This window comes from Lissotriton vulgaris, chromosome 8 (assembly GCF_964263255.1).
Source record: "Lissotriton vulgaris chromosome 8, aLisVul1.2, whole genome shotgun sequence".
Lineage (NCBI taxonomy): Eukaryota > Metazoa > Chordata > Amphibia > Caudata > Salamandridae > Lissotriton > Lissotriton vulgaris.
Window position 1 is genome coordinate 135,925,689 of NC_141696.1, and position 21,835 is coordinate 135,947,523.

A 21,835-nucleotide genomic window follows, 5' to 3' on the forward strand; every position below is an offset into this window, starting at 1 on the left:
CGATCTCAGGCTACACCAGTGCTATAAGACTTGGGGAGGGTGTCGGAGCCAAGCGTCTTCTCCGAGTCCATGGCCATCACACCGCCCCTTAGGGGCCTCCGTCAAGCTGTTTAGGAAGGTAACATATCACATTGTTTTCTAATGCAGTCAGGTCCACAAACGACACTCACTTACTTTGAGAATAGTGAAGCTGCAGTAGGTGGAAATAAGCTTCAGACAGTGTTACAAGCACTGCTCAGAACTCTTAACTATGGCACCCAACATCCAGAACTTATGCCATTTGAGAATGGCAGTGACATTGAAGCAACTCAGGGACCAAAACCATTAACGTACTTTCACGTATGAAAATCTTACTTGGGGAGGGGGCAGGAGCGAAGCGCCCCCTCCCAGTCCGCGCCACCACACCGTATGTTGAAAATCTGAAGCCATCGTTCTACAAAGTCAACCAACCTTGGATTGAAAAATCTAGAAAAATGTACAAACTGAAAACCAGTTTTGGTCTGCATAGCATCAGTAGCAACGCTTGCTATCAGAGTGCATGAGTTTCATGCTCGATCGATTGAGCTAGCCGGATCGGGCAATAAAAAGTATAAAATAGTTATGTAAATAGTTATTTAATAAAAATGTTTTACCCTGTTTCTTTGCTGGTGTGTTGTCTATATTTTTAATATTTGCATAGGGTTTGTCGTTATTTTGGGCGGGGTGGGTGACGGAGTCGAGCTGTCTTGCAGCCCTCATGGTGTGGAGCTCAGTTCATCTCAATATTTTCGTATTTCTCATGAAGGGTTGTTCCTAATATTTCTATTTTAGCGAGGTCAAAAAGAGATCCAATTAGTGGCCTACTGATTTTGCTTGATTACTTTTATTTTTTTACACGATTTTTCACTATCTGCAAAGACTAAACAGAGTATTGCGACTTTGTGCTTGTTTGTAAATAGAGAATGATCCAAAGAGAACCAATTCTAAAACAGTAAATGCTTGGATAACAATCAATCAAATGGAGAGACAAGCAGGCACGACGGATTACAACGGGGGCAAAGGCCTGCGTTAACTACCGTTCACTATCTGCAAAGAGAGAGTACTACTAAGAGAAAAGAGGGGAGGGGGGGGGGCAGCGTTCAAAGCACATCAGCGTGCATAAATACGAAAATGTTTTTATCTATCACGTACTTGACATTTTAAAGCTTTTCATATTTGCTATTAAAAAACCAATGAAATTCACAGAAAAAACCATAGGTTATAGTGGATATATAGTTAGGAATTTGCATTTACAAAACCTTGAAAATTCAATGAAAAAACCATTGGTTTTAGGCCATATATAGTTAGGGATTTGCATTTACAAAACCTTATTTTACTCGCATAAAACCATTGAAATTCCATATATAGTTAGATGCGCTAACTATATATCGCGCACCCGCAATCCACTGCTGATGATGTCACATATTACATCATTCATGACATGGTCAGTGACATCACTGATGACATCACTGATGACAACTCAAATGACATCACTGATGACATCTCAAATGACATCACTGATGACATCACTGATGACAGCTCAAATGACATCACTAACAACATCACAGATGACATCATTCATGTGTTAATACGATGAACCTCTACAGACTCTGATATATCCTTAGATACACTCAGTGAAAACAGACACTCACAGATTGTCACTCATCCATGGAGTTACTCATACACCTAGACAGTCATGCAAAGAATCAATCACACCTCCAATTCCTCAACTATACAGTTATACACACCTTACTTATTGAAACATATTCTAACACATATTTACTCTCTTATATAATCCCTAATAAAAGTTCACAATGACCCATACAGCCACTCACACATTCACTGGCTCTAATGCACAGTTATTTATATATGTCAACTCTCACATGGAGTGTGTTTTACATATATACTTACTTTGACATGTAGCACTGAGATATCCATTCACTCACCAATACACTCATGCACACAGTCAACCGCCCATACAGCTGTTTCCACATGCACTTTTGAAACCATACATCTAGTGAATCAACTGCTCACACATCTATGCACAGAGTCACACACCTCCCAGCCACCCCCACACACACACTTACTCTCCCATAGAAATACTTGGGCAAAGAATCAATAACCCATATAGTTACTCATATAGCTACTTATCAACACATGCAACAGTTTACAGAACAACAGACATAATGATGCACAAATTAAGACAGTTTAGTCACTAACCCATGCACTCAGTGAGACACATTTAATCACTCACTCATACAGTCAGTCATGCACCTACTAAATCCTTCATCCAGACACTTATACATCCACTCATTCTTCAATATGTAAGACATATTTTAACTTTACAGAAACATACAGTCACTGGATGTTGTCATCAGTGATGTCATCAGTGATGTCATTTGAGATGTCATCAGTGATGTCATCAGTGATGTCACTGACCATGTCATGAATGATGTAATATGTGACATCATCAGCAGTGGATTGCGGGTGCGCGATATATAGTTAGTGCAACTAACTATATATGGAATTTCAATGGTTTTGTGTGAGTAAAATAAGGTTTTGTAAATGCGAATTCCTAACTATATATGGTCTATAACCTATGGTTTTTTCAGTGAATATATATATATACATACATATATAAACATATATCATCTGTATATCTATATAAATACAAACATAAATGCATGCATACATATACTTATATGCATACAGATGCATGTTATTTACATGAAAGTTGAAAAAACACTAATAAAAGCAAAGCTAAAAAGCCACCTCATTACAAACAGAATGGCTTTAACTTAAACGAGGGCGAGATCTAATGCATTTTCAATGCTTGTTTACTTTGGTTCCATCAAGAAGGCATTCAGATGTGTCACACATTTGCCATAAATTCTGAATGTTAGCACTCTAGTTGCACATTAGATCACTGTAGTAAAGCTACTGCTCACCAGGGACGTCTGCTGCTGGTATTCAAAGTGCATGTTTCAGTCTGCATGTCAGAATTTTTTTAATGAAATAGAAGAGGATTTGAGAAGTCACTCAAAATGATCCCTAATGTTTCTTTCTGAAGCACTAATCATACTTTCTATGGCAAAATTAACCCCCTCATGTTGTTCCTTTTTAAATTGAGTGTTTTCAGACTTACCACTTCATTCCAATCAAGATGGCTTCTGGTGTGCCATACTTTTGTCATAAGTAAGACTGTTAGTGCTCTAGTTGTTCTTTAGAACACTCTGGGACATTCTGTCATTGGGCTATACTTGGGGTACATCTGGGTGATATTTGGGCTACATTTAGGCTCTTTTGTCTCTGGTGGCCATCTTGGGAGACTGTATGTCAGAATTGTTTAATGAAATTGAAGAGGGTTTGAGAAGTCACTCAAAATGTGCCCTAATTTTTCTTTCTGCAGCACTAATAATACCTTCTATTGCATAATATACCCCCTCATGTTGTTCCTTTTTAAATTAAATGTTTTAAGAGTTACCACTTTATTCCCATCACGATGGCTCCAGGTGTGCTATACCTTTGTAATACGTAGGACTGTTAGCGCTCTAGTTGTTCTTTAGAACACTTTAGGAGGCTGCAGTAGAGCACAAAGGAATCAACTGACAGTCTCTGTCCTTGTTGGATGTACATGTTTTACTGAGAATGTCAGACTTCATTTTCACATGACTGAGAAAGATAATGTGAATTTACAGAAAATATGCTTTCAGTTTAGCTTATAGATACCCTTCCAAACCACTGTGGGAAAATCATGAGATATTAGTTTTCTTTCAAACAATATTCATGATATCACAGAAGAAGGTTTTTTCACATGGTAAAATCACCTTAGAACCCACCACAATTCCTAAAACGAGTATGGTACCATCAACAAATGATTTATAATGTAACTAAAGTCCTAAAACCCTCTATTAACTACAATGCTTTTTAATGAGGTGCTATCATGTATATTGGTCCCAAGATGGCTGCCAACACTTCTTGGATGAAGTGCTGACAGCCAATCAGATCAGATGTGTGGTTAGGCTCCGCCCAGATATATATATATCTTTTTTTGAACCTAAATTACTCAAAATCCACTGGAGCACATATATTGAGACCTAGCAAAGGCACATCGGGCTAACAGTCCCTACAATTTTGCCAAGTTTCGTGCAAATCCATTCAGCCGTTCGAGCTAAAAGTGAGGCCAACCGCTCTATGGAAATTAACATGGGAAAAACGCGTTTTAGGGCCCTCCTTTTTTCTCGCCCCCCCCTTGATGAAACCCCCCCAAATTGTCAATTTGGGGGGGTTTCATCAAGGGGGGGCCGAGAAAAAAGGAGGGCCCTAAAACGCGTTTTTCCCATGTTAATTTCCATAGAGCGGTTGGCCTCACTTTTAGCTCGAACGGCTGAATGGATTTGCACGAAACTTGGCAAATATATATATATATATATATATATATATATATATATAAACTACTTGCGATTGCCAGTAGGTAGTTATAGTTAGGACCAAGTTTCCATAGGAAGAGCATTTTTTGTTTTGCTTATAACTTTAGTGTTGTTCGATGAATCTTCATGAAATTTTCAAAACGAATTCTTTGTTTATATCAGTTCCTATGATGAAAGTATGGGGGTGATTTGTCAAGGGGGGCCAAGATAAAAGGGGTGTACTGAAAGGTGTTTTCTCCATGTTCATTTCCATAGGAAATTTTAGACAAGGCTACAAGTCGAACGGGTGAACGGAATTACACCAAATTTGGCAGCGAGAAGAGTCTTAGTCTAGAAAGCACGCTTTTATTTATTTGGTGCAAATCTGTTCAGTAGTTTTTGAGAAATATCAAAATGTACAGATATAGATATTTGGGAAGTCTGCCATCTGATTGGCTGAGGCGTTACGAGCACAAACTTGCTGCTGATTGGCTGCGCACGGTTGCAACTAGGAAGTGTTGGCCGCCATTTGGTGATTCTGTTGAAGCGGGTAAGGGGAAAAAAGGGTGAGAAAAGTGGGAAAGAGTAGGGTAGGAGCACTGTAACCTCTGTGGGGTGTTTACGGTGTGCTATAGGGGGGGTGCGAAGCAAAGTATTCACCCCTACTGATGTGAAAGTGGTGGGTTACATAAATTAAGTGAAGTATTGCCTAGAGTGTGATGCTGCGAAGATGAGCTGGTGGGGACTCGGGATTAAAGTGTGAGCCCAAACTGTGTGTCTTAATCTGTGAAGTCATGTGCCCTGACCGCTGCACTACAGCTGTGGAAGTAGTGTCAGCATTTGTTCATACCTACTAGGATGAACTACTGACACGTACTGGTTTGAAAGTCCTGGCGTACAGAAAATATGTGAGGTATTGTCTAGAGTCTCGTGCAACTAGGAAGTGTTGGCAGCCATTTTGTGATTCCGTTGAAGCGAGTAAGGGGAAACAGGGCGAACAATGTAGGAAAGAGGAGGGTAGGAGCACTGTAACCTCTGTGAGGTGTTTAGGGTGTGCTATATAGGGGGTGCGAAGCTAACTACTCATACCTACCGGTCTGAAAGTGCTGGGCTATGGAAATTAAGTGAGGTATTGCATAGAGTTTGATGCTGCTAAGGTGAGCTGGTGCGGGAGCCGGGGATTAAAGCATGAGCCCAAATTATGTGTCTTATGCTGTGAAGTCATGTGCCATGGCCGCTGCACTACACCTGTGGAAGTAGTGTTAGCATGTGTTTATACCTACTAGGATGAACTACTGACCTGTACTAGTTCCAAAGTCCTGGGGTACAAAAAATATGTGAGGTATTGTCTAGAGTCTCATGCTGCTAAGCTGAGCTGCTGGCGGACTCGGGGATGAAAGTGTGAGCCCAAGCTGTGTGTCATATGCTGTGAAGTCATGTGCTCCGGCCGCTGTGCTACATCTGTCGAAGTAGTGTGAGGATGTAGTTATACCTACCCGGATGAAATGTTGTTTCGAACATTGTAACTTGTGTATGGTGCGACTCACTCCTACAAGTCTGATGGCGCTGGGGGTATAAGCTGAGGTGCTGACGGACTCAGGGTAAAGTCACTGAACTACTGACCCATATCGGTCTGAAAGTGTAGGGTACAGAAATTAAGTGAGTTATTGCCTAGAGTGTCATGCTGTTAAAATGAGCTGCTGCTGGACTCGGGGATGAAACCGTGAGCCTCAACTGTGTGTGCTATGCTGTGAAGTCATGTGCTCTGGGTGCTGTGCCACACCTGTCCAACATGTATATGGTGCTTAGGTGGTTTTGTATAGGGAGTGCAAAGATAAATCAATACGGTATTTGTAAAGCGCAAACTACTTACCCCTATGGGTGAGTAGAGTCGGTGATAAAAGCAAGAGCTATGTGTTGCAAAGTGAGAAGGTGTGGCCGCTATTGCACAGCTGTGTGGAGAATACATTTTGGTGAGGGTCTTGGATTTGCTGTTACCTGGCCCTAAAATAGTGCGCCTAAGCTGTAAGTTATAGGGTGGCTCCAAAAAGAGCCCTTGTGCTCATTAGTTGGAGCTACATATAAGTGCGGATGCACAGCTTCAAGTTATTCAGGAAAACTCGATTTCCCTGATCTGTGAAGTGTACTCCATCACTTCTGTAGATATCAGCCATATCATTCAAAACGTATGTTGTTGTTGTAGATGAACCCCATTTTGTGGTCTCTGAGGTATGCAGACACAGCTTTGTTGACTTTCTTCCTCGATTTTTCAATCTGAGGACAAAATTGTCTTGACCATTTCCACTTCTGTCTTTGGCATATATTGAAATATACAAAGACAGTTTGAGGCAAAAGTAACATCAATTGTCCAAAGGTATCCTTCATAGGCATTTCCAAACCTACCCAAGTCAATGTGCCTAGGTTGTTTCCACCACAGTGCACAGTCATGAGGTCAGGGTGTTGGAGATGCAATCAGGTTTTAACCAAAGGCAACAGGTGGTGCCACTGCAATCCTCTCTGTGGAAACCATTTAATGTCCACATTTTGCAAACCTAGGTCGAAGTCAAAACATCTCTGTCTGCATACCTCTTGCACCAGAAAGCATAGCTATGTCCTACGATCACACTAGCTTTTTGAAGGTATTGCTGGAAGGTACAGAAAGATGTCTGTAGCACATGTAAATGTAAATGTACAGCGCACGACTACCCGGAGGCATCTTGGCGCTTGTACAAATACCGCTGTGAAGTGCCCACTCCTGGGCACCCCCAAGGTGAAGCCAGGCATCCTAGCGTTGTTGGGGCCATTGTGGAGATTAAACAAGCTATTGCCCAGAGTTGCAGAATGGGAACCATGATTAGAATAGACACCGAGCCGAGAATTAACAGGTCCAAGGAAATTGAGCCCAATACCCGCCGAGGGGGGATTTGAACCCTGGTCCCGGGCCAGACTTCTGCATCAGGGTCTGCCGCTCTAACCATTGAGCCACACTTCTCCACATGCAGTTCCTTCGTAGAATAAGAGATATGTTTAAAGATGGGAACTATTTTTTTTTCAGATACAAAACGATACCTGACTGGGAGATGAAAAGCATAGTTTTTTTAAAAGTAGGGTGCACATTCGTTTTGTGGAAAAGCATCTCTGGGATTGGTTAAGAAAGAGAAGTTTGAACGTGGAGTACATATTATAGAATAAAATTTGCTCAACTCAACCACCCCTGCTATTTGCATTTGACAGGCACTGTTCGAACCTAAAACAATTTTGAACTTTTAACCTACACGTACTGTTAAATGTTTGAGAAAATGTTGCAAAAAAATATTGTTAGGTTTAAAAAAATTATGAGCTTTTAACCTGCACGTGTTGTAGAATGTTCTAGAAAGTGTGTTGATAGAAGACGTTGCACCGCTGACTTCAATGTGTTGTTGAATATGAAAAAAACTGTTTATATGGACAATTAAAAAGAAACTAATAGAGAGCAGTTTTTGAATCATAAAAGAACCAAGGAAGTATTCTAATATGTTCTTTACATGTATTTATGTGTGGAGGAGCAAAATTATAGAAACAACAGCAGCAGGAAGTGGGGGGATAGGGGAGATGGGCACACTGGCACACATGTACAATCAAGTACAGCACAAGTATAGACAAACAATGGCCAAAATAAAACACACCAACAAGGCACATGTCACACAATTAGGCAACATCACACCACTGAACGAGCATGGAAGTGAAAACCACTCTGCATTCATACAGGATGCGTACAAAGGCCGTTCATGGGTGTTGTGGGATGTCTGCGATGTCTACGACCGTGGTCATCATGGATGAGATGCCCAGCTCATGGCACATGGGCAGGTTCACTGTGTGTTACATTGCCAAAAAGCTGCTCCTCCCTCCCTCGAGCCCCCACACTTTTGTACGGTGCTCTGTTGTATCCCGTGCACTCTGCCTATTCTGGCATGTCCTGCAACATTCAAACTACGCCATAAGAGTGCCGTTTGGTAGTGGTGTAGGCCACTTTACAACATCATCTGCTGCAGCCCTTATGGCAGGCCACACCAGAACACAGAGACACACTTACCGCACTTCAAGAAAACACGGACATGTCAGAGACACGCCGTTTCCCTTGCCAGATAGGCACACTCCTGCGATGATCTGTGTACGCCAGACCAGCACACGTGTGCTAAAGGGGGCCTCCTGATCTTGTTGTCCATTGTTCTTCCCGTGCAAATTATTCTCTATGAGAAGGTTGGTTGGCACTCCCAACTACTGTGGTTAAGTCATAAAAACGGCCGCAATGTTTTATTGATTAATTATTACAATAATTTGCCAGACTCATCACGCCCTAATGCAGTCAATAAAAAGATTTGTCGAGTAAACCAGGTTAACTTTTTTTTCATCTGGGAGGGGGGGGGGGATTTTAATGTCCAGATGTGCCCATTGTCTTTTAACAGGGTATGTGGTTTTAATGATGAGATTGGTGATGGTTGCTTACATTTTGCCCATAGTGTGTATGGGGAATCACTGAACCTAGTTTCAGCAAAATATGATTTGGTTGCTTTACAAGCAATGAAGGATTGTGAGGGTAACATTGTTCCTACATTCACCGGGAGGAACGCTGCAACAGTTATAGACCATGTGTTGATCTCGGACAATATTAGCGGGTCTTGTGATAGTCCTGTTGTCCGTGACTTCGCGATGAGTGACCACAACTGTGTCACCATGGTATTAACTATTTGGGGCTGTAAAGTAATGGCTGTTACTGATATTGTTCCAACTAGATCAAATGGCCACAGGATCAAATGGAGGGGAGACAACTCTGAAAACCTTTTGACTAAGATTGTGGTAGCAAGCTTACCAAACCGCTGTAGCTGTCTAGATATTAATACTGACTCAAGGGGCATTCTGATAAGTTTTAGCCAGATTAATGCCCAAATTGTTAATATTATGACTATAACAAAGTTTAGTAATAAGAAACGGAGGACTGGATGGTTTGACACCACTTGTTCGGAGTCACTACGTAAGTTAAAAAAGGCATTAGCTATTAGGCCCAGAGATAGGCATAATATCAGAGATCTGAGAGTTGCTTATAAGGGGCAGATAAAGCGCGGGAAGCTCGAATTGCAGGAGGATGCGTGGGATAAACTGACTAGGGCCGTTGAACTCTCAGACAGTAAACTCTTCTGGGATACTGTTAACTGCCCCTTCCTCAAGAGCGATAATATGCCAAGTCTCACTGCTACAGTTAGTGAAGAGTGCTGGGCCTCCCATTTCACAAGTATCTTTGATCCGGAAGGAATGGGCAATTCACCAATTACGATGACTAATCAGTGGCCCATAATCCCACTATGCATTACCGTCCAAGAGGTTGAGCTTGCTATTAGGCGCAGAAAGGGCGGGAAAGCCCCAGGTCCGGGCGGGGTGCCCATCGACCTCTACAAGGCCGATACCAAACTATGGGGCCCCGTCTTGACCAAGGTGTTTAATGCGTCAGTTGATGTAAGTACTCCACATAGTTGGGGTGAATCTATAATCATCCCTATATATAAAAAGGAAGATAGGTCGGATGCGAAGAACTACCGACCTATCTCCCTTTTAGACTCGTCACTTAAAACGATGAGTCGAGTACTGCTGGCCAGGTTGGAAGAGTGGGCAGAAACCGGTGGTATCCTCGCAAAGTCTCCGTTTGGGTTCCGCAAGGGTCTGGGAACTATAGAACAGTGTATTAACCTAGACCTTCTAATAGGATAGTACACGCGCGCTAAGCAGGGGTCGCTGTTCCTCTGCTTTGCGGACCTTAGCAGCGCGTTCGATCTCGTGGACCATGCATTGTTATGGTCAACACAATTAGAATAAGGTGCCCCGCCTGGGATTATTTATTTTTTGGCTAGATTATATTCAAAATTATCTGCCAATATAAGATATGGCCAAGGAGGAGAATGTAAGAATAGTATCCATGTTAATTTGGGTATTCGACAAGGGTGCGTTCTTGCGCCCCTTCTTTACTCTCTCTTTATAAACGTGATTGATACCAAACTTAAACAGGTCAACTCAGATGCCCCACAAATTGACGGCCTGCCCATCCCGGTCCTGCTTTATGACGATGATTCAGTGCTTTTATCCAGAACCCCTTGTGGCCTGCAGAGGCTAATGAATAAGTTTGCGGGGTTTATCAAGGGCAGGAAGCTGAAAATCAACAACACAAAAACATTCATTATGCAGTGTGGGAAGAAAATGAGAAAGTTGAAATCATTCTATATAGAGGATAAAAAAATAGAAATTGTAAAACAATTCTGTTATTTAGGGATTACTTTCAGTAGCAATGGTATGTGGTCCCAAGAAATAATCAACGTGAAGGCCAAAATGTCTAAAAGTGCATACAGAATTTTCAAATTCGCGACTAAGCTTGGGGCTCGTCGCATTCATGACATGTTGCACATCTACCGTTGTAGATGTGTGTCAATCGCAATATATGGATCCGGTGTTTGGGGACATATTAGGCATACAGAACTACAGGTCGAGGAAAATGCTTTCACTAAAAGACTGTTATGTCTACCTAAATCAGCCTCGAACGAGATCACACACCGGGAATTGGGTTTGGATTTTCTGTCTGAGCAAATCAGTCTAAGGCCCCTGATTGTATGGAGAGCAGTCTGGATGAAGGAAGAAACTGGTTTTACCAGGAGTATTATTAGTAATTGCCTTCTCCTGGACAAGTTCTCACTGATTCCATGGATCCATTATGTTGCGGTACCAGCTAAAGATATATTCAATCTAGATATGAAGGCTGACCCTGATTGTTTATCCGATATCCCCAAGAAAGAGTTAAAGGGTCGCTACATGAGTAAGAAAACTTACCTCCAGAGAGATACAAATATGTTGTTAACAACTACACAATTGTATTTCTCCAACGTGGTGACACTTGGCTTCCAACATTATCTGAGGATTGTTACTAGACCATCCCATCGGTTTGTCCTCACCAGATTACGATTAGGAATAGTCCACCATTTGGTGGCATTCTCTCGTATGAAAAATCATCCTTCCTCCTATTGCCCTTGTGATAAGGTTACTAAGCAGAGCACTGTGCATTTTCTACTTATCTGTGATCTTTATTTGCACTTTCGAATTATGTACTTGAAACCATTATTAAAATAAAAGGGTGCAATAACGACAAAATCAGCAATGAGTCTATTGTTCTCCCTAGAGGATCCAGATGTATGTTTTTTTACAGCCGTATTTATTTTTAAATCCATGGCTGCCAGAAAAGGTATGTTTTTTTAACTCTTTTCAAGTTTTATCCCTATGTGCCGAATTATGTCTACATCCCTGTTATGTTTTCTATCTTTATATCTCTGTACTGGTACTTTTAAGTGATATTAATATTAGAGTATTTTTAGAGGAATGTAAACTGCACATATTTTGAATGCTTTTATGATTGTTTTGTGAAATAATCGAATAAAGCTTTGAAACGAAACGAGTAGCAGAATGAGGTTTGAGATGAGCTCATATCAGTAGGAGGAGGCTTCAGATGAATAAAAAGGGAGATAGATATGGGGTTTGAGATGAATGAAAGAGTTGAGGTAAAGGATATATTGAGAGATGTATAGGGTGAGAAATATGGTAGTGCATTGATATGCTGAATTAGAAGAAAAGTTAAAATATATATAGATACATAAGTACTGTGGGTGAATAAGAGAAATCAGGCACACAAGGACATTGTAAACAAAATATTTGTAATCTTAAAAGTAAGCAGTGCTATAAGAGTGGGGATGTCAACCCTCATCCCCAAAAATAGGCAAAAAGAACAAATACTCTGAGCACATGAAAAATATTGCATGTGGTCAGATTATTTGTTCTAGATACATACTTATATGGAAGGTATATATATGCAAGTAAGGTAGTATGTAGATTGAAGATGCATTTAATAAACTCCGGCTTTCAAGAGTTGCTGTACCTTAAATACATATTTTAATTTTTTTTGTATTTCAATGGTGAAGCAATTGTAGTTAAATAGTTATGATAAAAGATGTACTTATTTATGCAGTCATTTATATATTTTAAAAAGGTAGAATAATGTTACTATCAGTAATATGTACATTTGCTAAGCAGAACTAATGAATATCTATATTTTTAAAAACATAATTATTATACACATTTACACAAACCAAATACACATATATAGTTACACAGCTATATTCCAAATAAATGCTTATATGCAGAGGGATATGATGTACAATTCTGTTTGAATATAGTGGTTATGATGGGAAGAGTCAATTATTGAGTATTTTTCTGAAGATAAGGTGGTTATCCAGGGATACAATGTTGGGGGTAAATAGTTCCATAGTTTAGCTGCTTGAACAGAAAAGGATATGCCACCCATGATTTTTTTTTGTATGTTGTGATTTTTGAGATGAGGTGCCACTCTAGAGTGGAGGTTCCATTGTTGAATGTGTTTGGTGATTTTATTCCTGATGAAGTGTAGTTCTGTTCCATGTATCACTTTGTGTGTGATACAAAGCAGCTTGAACGAGGATCTTCTGGTAACTGGTAAGTACCAATGCAGGGCTTTCAAGGAAAGGGAAATGTGGTCTTGTGGCTTTGTATGTAAGATTAGTCGGGCAGACGAGTTCTGAATCTTTTGTAGTCTTTTCACAGTTGTTAAAGGTGATCCATGATTGAGGTTATTGGCATAATCCAGTATTGACAGAACAAGAGAGATGGTAGACTGGACCTTGTGTTGAAATCCCAAATGGGGGAAGATTTGTTGCAGAGTTTTTATAGTAACAAAGCTTGATCTTGCTCGTTTGTCCACTTTGGCAATCATTGATAGCTTGGAGTCCATGGTCATTCTGAGGTTTCTTACTTCCTTCGATACTTTAAACAGTGTTCACAGATCATCAGGCCAGGCGGCGAGTGGGTTATAATTTTTCCAATTGCCACAATTGAGTATTTCCTTTTTGGGAGCATTCAATTTGGGATGGCTCAACGTTATCCATTCATCCACGGCTCTGAGACAACTGAAAATTAGGGAGTTTCCAATTTCTTTGGGGCATTCACGTTGAAGGAGTATTTGCCTGTCATCTGCATAGTTATAACATATGAGGTAAAATTGATTGATCAGTGCTGATAATGACTTCATGTAGATGTTGAAAAGCATGGGTGAGATGATAGAGCCTCGAGGGACCCCTGCTTTTGTGAAGTACGGTTTGGATGTGGAAGGAGGGGTATGGATGACATTAGTTCTGTTGTGAAGGTAGGATGTAATCCAATCCAGAGCAGTTCCCTCTATGCTGGCTTCATTGAGTGTCATGGTCAACTGTGTCAAAGGCAGCGGAGAGGTCTAAGAGAAGTAGCGCAGCAACCCCGTTGTGACCAACTGTGTTCTTCAGGTTATCCCAGAGGGCAACGAAGGCAGATACTGTGCTTCTTCCTGAATGGAATCCCATTTGTAAGTCTGAAAGTATGGCATTGTCTTTAATGAATTGTGACATCTGGGTGAATGCTGCTCTTTCTATCAGCTTGCCCAGGAAAGGTCCGTTTGTAATGGGTCTTCAGTATTGGGCGTATGAATGACTTTTTAGTTCTTCTTGAAATATTTTGTGTAGTTAAGGAATTGTTGATGATTCTTCTTACTGGTTTGACAGTAAAGGTTGTTAGAGGAATTGTATTGAAGGTTTGCTGTGGACGCGGGCGGAAGGGCTGTCGGCAGACCTGCCTCCTTTGACCAGGTTCATAAATTCATCATGTGAAATGTGTTGGAAGGAACTGAGATCCTGAGTAAGAGTACTATTAGATCGTTGTTTTGAAAAAGAGTTAGTGCTGGTGCTTTGTCTTTGTTTTAAATATGAGATGAACATGTCTGCTTTGGCTGTGTAATGATTTGCCAGTTTGACTGTGAAATCTTAAGTAAAGGGATGAGCTCCATTTGGTTTACTAAATTCATTGAGAATTTTATATAATTCTTTATTTGCACATTTAGCATTTTGAATTCTTTCTGAATAGTGCCTTTTCTTAGCTTTTTTGATAGCTGACTTGTATAATCTGTTAATTTTCTATAGCCGAAGCTTGTCTTGATTGGTGTTTGTTTTGAAGCAGGTACGTTGCAGCTTTCTAATTTGATGTTTTATCTCTTTTATCTCTGTATTTCTCCAAGGTGCTTGTTTTCTTTTGTTCTGTTTTGTTGTTTTTAGTGGTATTAGGATATCAAAAGCTTCCTGTAGCCACTCCTATAGTTTCTGAACAGAATATATTGTGTCTAGATCTGTACTGGATGTTAGTTGTGTTACTAAGTGATCCAAATTTAGTTTGTTCCACGGTCGATAGGTGGATGCACATAAGGTGGTTTTAGGTGCATCGCTTAGTGTTGTTTTAAGTTGGAAAGCAAGCAAATGGTGATCTGACCATGCGACTGGAGTCATTGTTTGAAAGGTAACTAGTTCTGCATTTAAAAAATGACATCTAGGACGTGGCCAGTGATGCACGAGGGTTTGTGGATGTTCTGATGCAGATTCAGTGCATCGAGTCCGGCAATGATTATTTTCGAATGAGGCATAGAGGTCACCAAGAACGCATAGATTGGAGTGTAGTGTTATCAGGTTTGAAACCATGTATAGAAGTGTGTCTGGGAATGTTGCATTGCTAGGTGGAGGTCTGTAAAAGAGCAGGAAGTTACTAGAGGAAGATGCACAACAGCTAGGTCATCTCCTCTTTTGCCTATACGATTTTGGGTGATAGTTTGATCACCTAGAAGAAGGTATTTATGCAGGACTGGATCCATATTATCTCCCAACCATGATTCGGTCGTGAATAGTATGTCCGTTTTTGTGTCAGGTAGAAGGTCATAGATGTGATGTTTGTTGTTAGAGAGCGATCAAGCATTTATTAGTACAAAGTTTAGAGAACGTGCTTTGGTGATAGTGTGACTTTGTTTTGCAGAAGAGTGAGCAGTATTTTGTGGGCTTGTAGCAGGTGTGTCCTTAATGTTGGTATTAGTCGTATGAGGATAGCACTTATGTAGCTGTTCTTTATCGTGTTCCGCATCCAGCAGGCTAAGAAGGCATTATGATGGTTCTGTGTGTTTAGGTGGTGGATACAGTAGTTGAGAGTGAGTTGGTGTGTGTTGTTTTTGTAGTATAACATTGTTGTGCAGTAGACAGGGAGAGGTGAAGTTGTGAGGTGTGGCATGTTGCCTATTTTGTTTGCACCTGTTTAGGGTGTAAGGTGTATGAGTTAGGGTTGGTGGTGCAGCATGTGGGTCATGTAGTAAAGTTCTAAATTGTTCATTGGATGAGAGGCAGTTAAAAGAGAGTTGCTGTGTTGCTGTATATATGTTAGGTGTGGTAGTAGAGAGAAAGCTTGGCAGTGGAGTTTGTTCATTTGTGTAGTCTGAAAGGTGGGTGTATGTTTGTAGTTCGTGATGGAAAATATTATGAGGTGTTGCGCTTGATAGATTTTGTTGTGATGGTGTCTGTGCTATGTTTTTGTTTCGAGGAGTAGTGAAACTAGGTGCTGATGTATTTGTTTTATGCAATGGATTGGTTTGTATAGTATTGTTTGTGAGTGGATGTTGTAAGGTAAAGGGAGTTTTGATGTGTTTGTGAGTAGAGTGTATGTTGTGTGTAAGAGGGGTTGAAGAAGAGTTAAGAGTGTTTGTCTTTTACTTGCTTTCTGCAAGAGGTAATATGTTTGGTGCAGTGGAGTGTAAGTGTTTTGTGGTTGTGTTATTGTGGTAGAAAAAAGCGGAGGTTGTTGGTTGGTGAAATGATGGTACACTGAGTATAGGTTTGTTATTGACTAAAAGAGGTCTGTTGGGAGTAATAGGTTAGTGGTATAGAATAGAGTTATGTACTGTTTTTTGGTAATGGTGGAAATATGTGGTAGCTGGGATAGAAGGGTGTATAGGTTTGATTTCTGGGGTTTTATAGTGGGTGGTGAGGCATTGTTTTTTGTCTTGGGTTAGTTTGTACTGAATGAGCAGGATACAGGTGCTGTGAGTGTTTTACTCTGGTTGTGGATGGGGTATGGTGGGTACTGGTACATATGAAATTAGACAGCATTTCTGGCCCTAGTCTTGACCAGTTTTGAACAGGCTAAACAGGCAATTGACATTTTCCTCTCCGCCCCTAGCCTCGAGGCCCAGGCTAAGACACCCTGAACCCTGGCCTTCAATAGCCCTAGTAATCAGGTGACCCTTCCAGGCAATGGGAACCCTAGCCCTAACCCCAACCAATCACAATACTAGCCCTAAGCAGTAGAACCGCTAGGACAGCAGTCTCTTACATCCAATCACAGCCCTAGTCCCACCTACATTAGATAGAAAGCCTAACCCCAACCCTATTTTGGGCCCAGAAGCCAATAATACAGGAAACCCTATGTCCAATAGAAAGCCCAGCCCCAAAACCATTCAGAAACTCTAAATCTATCCACCAATCAGATCACTAACCCTAAGCCCTACAACAATAGAACCACTGACCCAGTAACCATTCAGCTCCCTCAAATACTCAACCAATGAAAACACTAACCCTAATCCAATTGAAACACCAGATATAACCACTAATCAGTGCACACATGTAGCATCCAATAGCACCCTATATAAAGTACCTGCAATGTCAGGCAATATTTGCTAGCCAGGGGGCTGGAAGCTTTTCCTCAATTCAGAATCTCCTAGGAGACAGACAGGTTTAATCCACACTTTAGAGTTCTGCAGGTAAGGGCCTAAGAAACGTTGCCCTCTAACAATACTGTTCGTCCAAAACTTTACTCACTCTCCTACCCAAAAAAACAGGCTTCCCTAAAATCATAACTTAAAAAAACTAACAGCAGATTACTGCTGTCTCAGAGTACCCTCTGTTCAGTCTCTGATGTATAATATCTCTGTTGCTAAGGCGAAATGGGGGGTTTAATCTGGTTTCACTGACTTACTAAGACATAATAGGAGATGGGGGCATTGCTTAACACACAGGTCTGAGCACAGATCAGTGGAGAAACTAGGAGGGAAAATCAGGTAGTCACTGGCAATTTTAAAAAACAACAGATTTTGGACTGCAAAGCCCACAATTCAACAAGTAAAATAAAACGGTCACAGGCAATTAAAACTTCAAATTTCTAAAAAAACAGGTGAAAAATTATGCAATCACGGGTAGGTAAAACCTCACATTTTTAAACTGTAACAACTACAAGCAAAACAGGTGAAAATTATGCAATCACTGGTATGGGAAAATCGCTTTTTAAATTCCAAGAAAGAGACAGCACAAGTCAGCCTTCTTACCACCTCCTGGTCCTTGATTCACTGCATTCTTGGGCACAAGGAAACTGCAGCTCACAAAATGGAGGCGAATATTTTGGGGTTCACTCAACAAACCCTTAAGGGGCCTGTGTAGGTTTGAGGGGAGTTAAGGAGGTGTGAGAATGATGTCTGAAAAATATTCTAATTCTGAAAAAGTCCATTTGAAGAAAGGACCAAAGGATAGCTCAATCAGCAGCTCTCCTTTCACATTACCGGGTAGGAAAAATGTTCAGAAATGATTTATTGTTTCTTTTTTCAAGAAATAAAAAGGAATACCCTGTAAGCTCTCCCATATTAATTATTTTTTTAACTATATTTTATTCCCAGTCTGAGGCACATCTTAACACATAGAATTGTATAAACATAGCTAATAGAAGACTCACAATCCGAAATCAAAATATTGCACAAAATACATTAAAACATGAGTTGGAGATCAATATGAAGAATCAGCAAGATCCTGGAAGGTGAACCTTTTAGATTTTGGAACCTTTTGTGATCAATAGATCTATTTTGTTTCCTGTAATAAGGACAAAATAAATATTACCTCAATAAAAAAAGAGGTTTGAAGGGCAGTTCCAGGTGGCTCATCTCGAAAAAGATCAGAAGAAAAGTAGCTAAAGAGGACTAGTAATCCTGGACAGTCAACTTCATTGCTAACCTTTCCAATTTAAGAACTGCCAAATATTACTTGCATAGCCAGCTAACACATCTAGAGGCATGGTATTTGCTGTAATGTTAAAAGATCTAGGGCAGGATGAATTCCTGTACGAATTTGGAGATCTGAACTATTTAAAGAATGCTGAGAGTTTTGAGAGCCTTTTTAAAGCTGTGGAATAGGTTAGATGCATAGTATACTCATACATCACCAATAAGAGCCCTATGGCATTCCCCTGTGTCTCAAAAGAAGCTTAGGTTTCCTGTTGATGAGGCTGGAATCACAATCTGACATTAGCTTTGACATGGGGTGATAGGAGAGAATGTAGTGGGAGGTTAGAGGGCTAACACCTTTGTTGGAATATATCTAGCTGAACTCATGGTGGGCTACAAAAAAGTACACCACATAAGAACTATAGAATGGTAAGGAGCAGGGGACTCACAAGGCAGTATCAACATGGTACTAGAGTGTGGTTGCAGCAAAAGGCATCAAACTGAGAAAAAGAACATCCTATTTGGGAACAGTACTTTCCAGCATCTAAGTCAAAAAACTAATGGCAAGATTCTTTGCAACTTTTATACACAGTTGTGAGAAATTGGGTTGTTTTTGACTGGGGTGTGAGCACTGGTCAAGCAACAGCCACAATGCCTTGCAGCAGGAATCACAAAAAGTCACAAAATTATCCTGTGCATAAACCTGACTAGCTTGGCATAGAAAGCTGGCAGGCTTAACTTAGAGGCAATGTGTAAATTATTTACGCAGCACACACACAGTAGAAAAGTGTAAACACAACACAAGAAAAATCCCAAACCAATTTAGAAAAGTAGAACAAATTGTAATCAAGTATTTGACACCGAATGATTAATATGCAACTAGTAGAATCAGAGTTATGAATTTTTTCAATGTGTGAGGTTCAACACAGCACCTAAAAGGTAAAAGCGCCAACCACAGACATTTGGTCGCAAGAGACTGGGTCAACATCAAAAGTTAAGGCTGACCGTGATAGAGCAATGTTCATACACAAGAAGTCAATTGGGGATGGTCATCACTTACCTTCAAACTTTAAAAAACTAAAAATGTCTGGGAAGGTAGAAGTTCAGCAGGGCAAAGCTGCAGGAATGACTGAGGAGGGATCGTCGTGGTCAGATGGCTGTGGGGCTTCACCATTATGAAGATTTTTACCTTTGTCCTTAGTTGTCGGCATGAAAGTTGAAAATTTCCAGTGGGATGAAGCAAAAGACTGTAGCCAAAGACAGTTCCATCACATTGGCCAGACATTTGCACCTCACACAGATAAGCGAGCAGGTAGGTATTGGTCTTCCCCTGGTTCTCAGAGCACTTATAGTCCAAATTCTGTCCTCGGTTTCGGAAAATGGCCATATGGGCACATTTAGCACTTCAACCAATGGTCTAGGAGTGGGTGGAAAATTCTTGGTGGTTCAGGACTCACTCAGACGGGATCCAGGTGTGGATCAAGATGGTGGGAGCATGTTTTGTCCTTGTGGTTCTGAACAGATGGGCAGCGAACTAGCCCTTGGATTCACATCTGGTTGTCTTGGGTTCAGCTGTAGATGCAGGGCTGGCCTCCAAGGGTTCAAGGCAGGCTCCAGGCAGCAGGACAGTCTTTCCAAGTACAGAAGCAGTCTGGCAAAGTGCACAGTACGTCACAGCAGCAGGCAGTCCTCTGACAGTCTGCAGTATCTTGTTCATGTCATTATCCTGCCATTATCTCCCTACCTGCTTAGCCAGTGCGGATGTGCTGTGTGCTGCATGGGATGTTGGTGTGATGATTCAGTATGGAATGTTTGGGTGCCTGTGAGTGGAAGTTAACAGTTGGAGAATGGGCTGGTGCTACACAAGAACTCATCCACTAAAACTGCATCATGCCTGTTGGACATCATTACTACATATTTTGGCGATGAGGGTGAGATACAAACCCACGCATGCAAAGCAAAATAGATTCAGACTTCATTAAAACACACTCCTTTTATAGGTCCACTAGTAAATTGAAGAGTGGGTCTTAAGGTCCTATTTGTATACCGTGAGGCCCTTCTTCTGGAAGGTGGGCACAGTTTCTAGAAAGTTTCTTTGAAGTTTTTAGAGTTTCCTGACACCCATCTCTGGCTACAAGCTGGCTGCAGTGACAATACATGGTTGTTAGGCCTATTGTGAGGAGACAAGACATAACCTATTCAGGTGCAGTGAGGCTGTGCTCAGCTAAACAGTCCACCCTGCCAGTTGTTTGCTCATTGAGGCTCAGCTTATCTCAATATTGTTGTGTGACTGTCTGGAAGGAATTCAGAAAGTCCAACTGTAAGCTACACACAGCCATGTGACCCAAGACAGGCTGCAGACACAAAGGGCTAAGGTGGGAAAATGTCAACTTTATAAAAGTTGCATTTTCATAATTATAATGAAAAATCCGACTTTACCATTAAAAAGGGATTATCATTAGAATTCCATGGGTACCAAACATTAAATACCTACCTCCTCTCCATTAGGAATTGCAGCTTATTAAATGTAATAAGGAATCTCCAATGTTATCCCATGGAGGTGTAGACCTCACATTCGTAAAAAATGATTTTGGGAGTTTTTCACTACCGGGACATGTAAAACGTAAAAGTACATGTCCTAACTTTAAATTGCCTTATGGGCGTCCCAGGGCCTATCTGAGGAGGAGACTGATAGGCAATAAAAGGAGAGTTTATAGTTTGGCAAGAGGGTTAAATGCCAAGTCGACATGGCAATTTGAGACTGAATTTAGGCTACCATTGTAGGCCTGGGACAGGTTTTAGAGTGCTACTTAGGTGGGTGGCCCTAAAACTACTGCTGGCCCACTGGTAGAATTTGATTTACAAGCCCTGAGTATATGGTACACCACTTTACAAGGGTTTTACTAGAATATTAAAAATGACAATTAGATATGTGCCAACCAAACCATGATAAGGGGAGTGAACACAAGCACGTTATTACTAGTTAGCAGAGGTAAACAGCACAGAGTCCTAAGTTTAGCAGATGCAAAAATAAATTTCACAAATGAGAGGCAAATAGACAACCTGTTTGGGCGAAGACCACCCTAAGGCTGACAGGTCTAACAACAGTAGTCAACCTGCATCGTTAAAACAAAACAACTTATTTTTACCTTGCAAAAGATATATTGTACCCAAACTATCAAACACAGATGTTCCATATTGCAAGAAATGCAAGCTAAGTAAGGCAAATGATGAACCTGTTTGTGATTTGCCCAGGTCTCAGTCAATTTTTGAAAGAGGCAACTCCAACATCATCTGCATTTTTTGCAAGAAAGCTGAATTGTAATACTCTTTCAAAAAGAGCTAGTGTCTAGTACATTCATGCAACCCTTACAGAGGCTACTTCTTTTGTATCTGTTCCGATTGGCCAGAAGAAAAATAGGTAAACATTTGCTGTAACCTGGTTTCTCACAGGTGAATGGCTTACATCAATTGTCTACACCAG

The 21,835-nt window shown here is 40.8% G+C and overlaps 1 protein-coding gene across 1 annotated transcript in view; it reads right to left on the bottom strand.

The window, feature by feature from the left end:
• LOC147693611 (nicotinamide N-methyltransferase-like) overlaps window positions 1–21,835 on the bottom strand; it is a 232,741-nt gene that overhangs the window by 154,479 nt on the left and 56,427 nt on the right. The gene's annotated exons all lie outside the window — the stretch shown is intronic.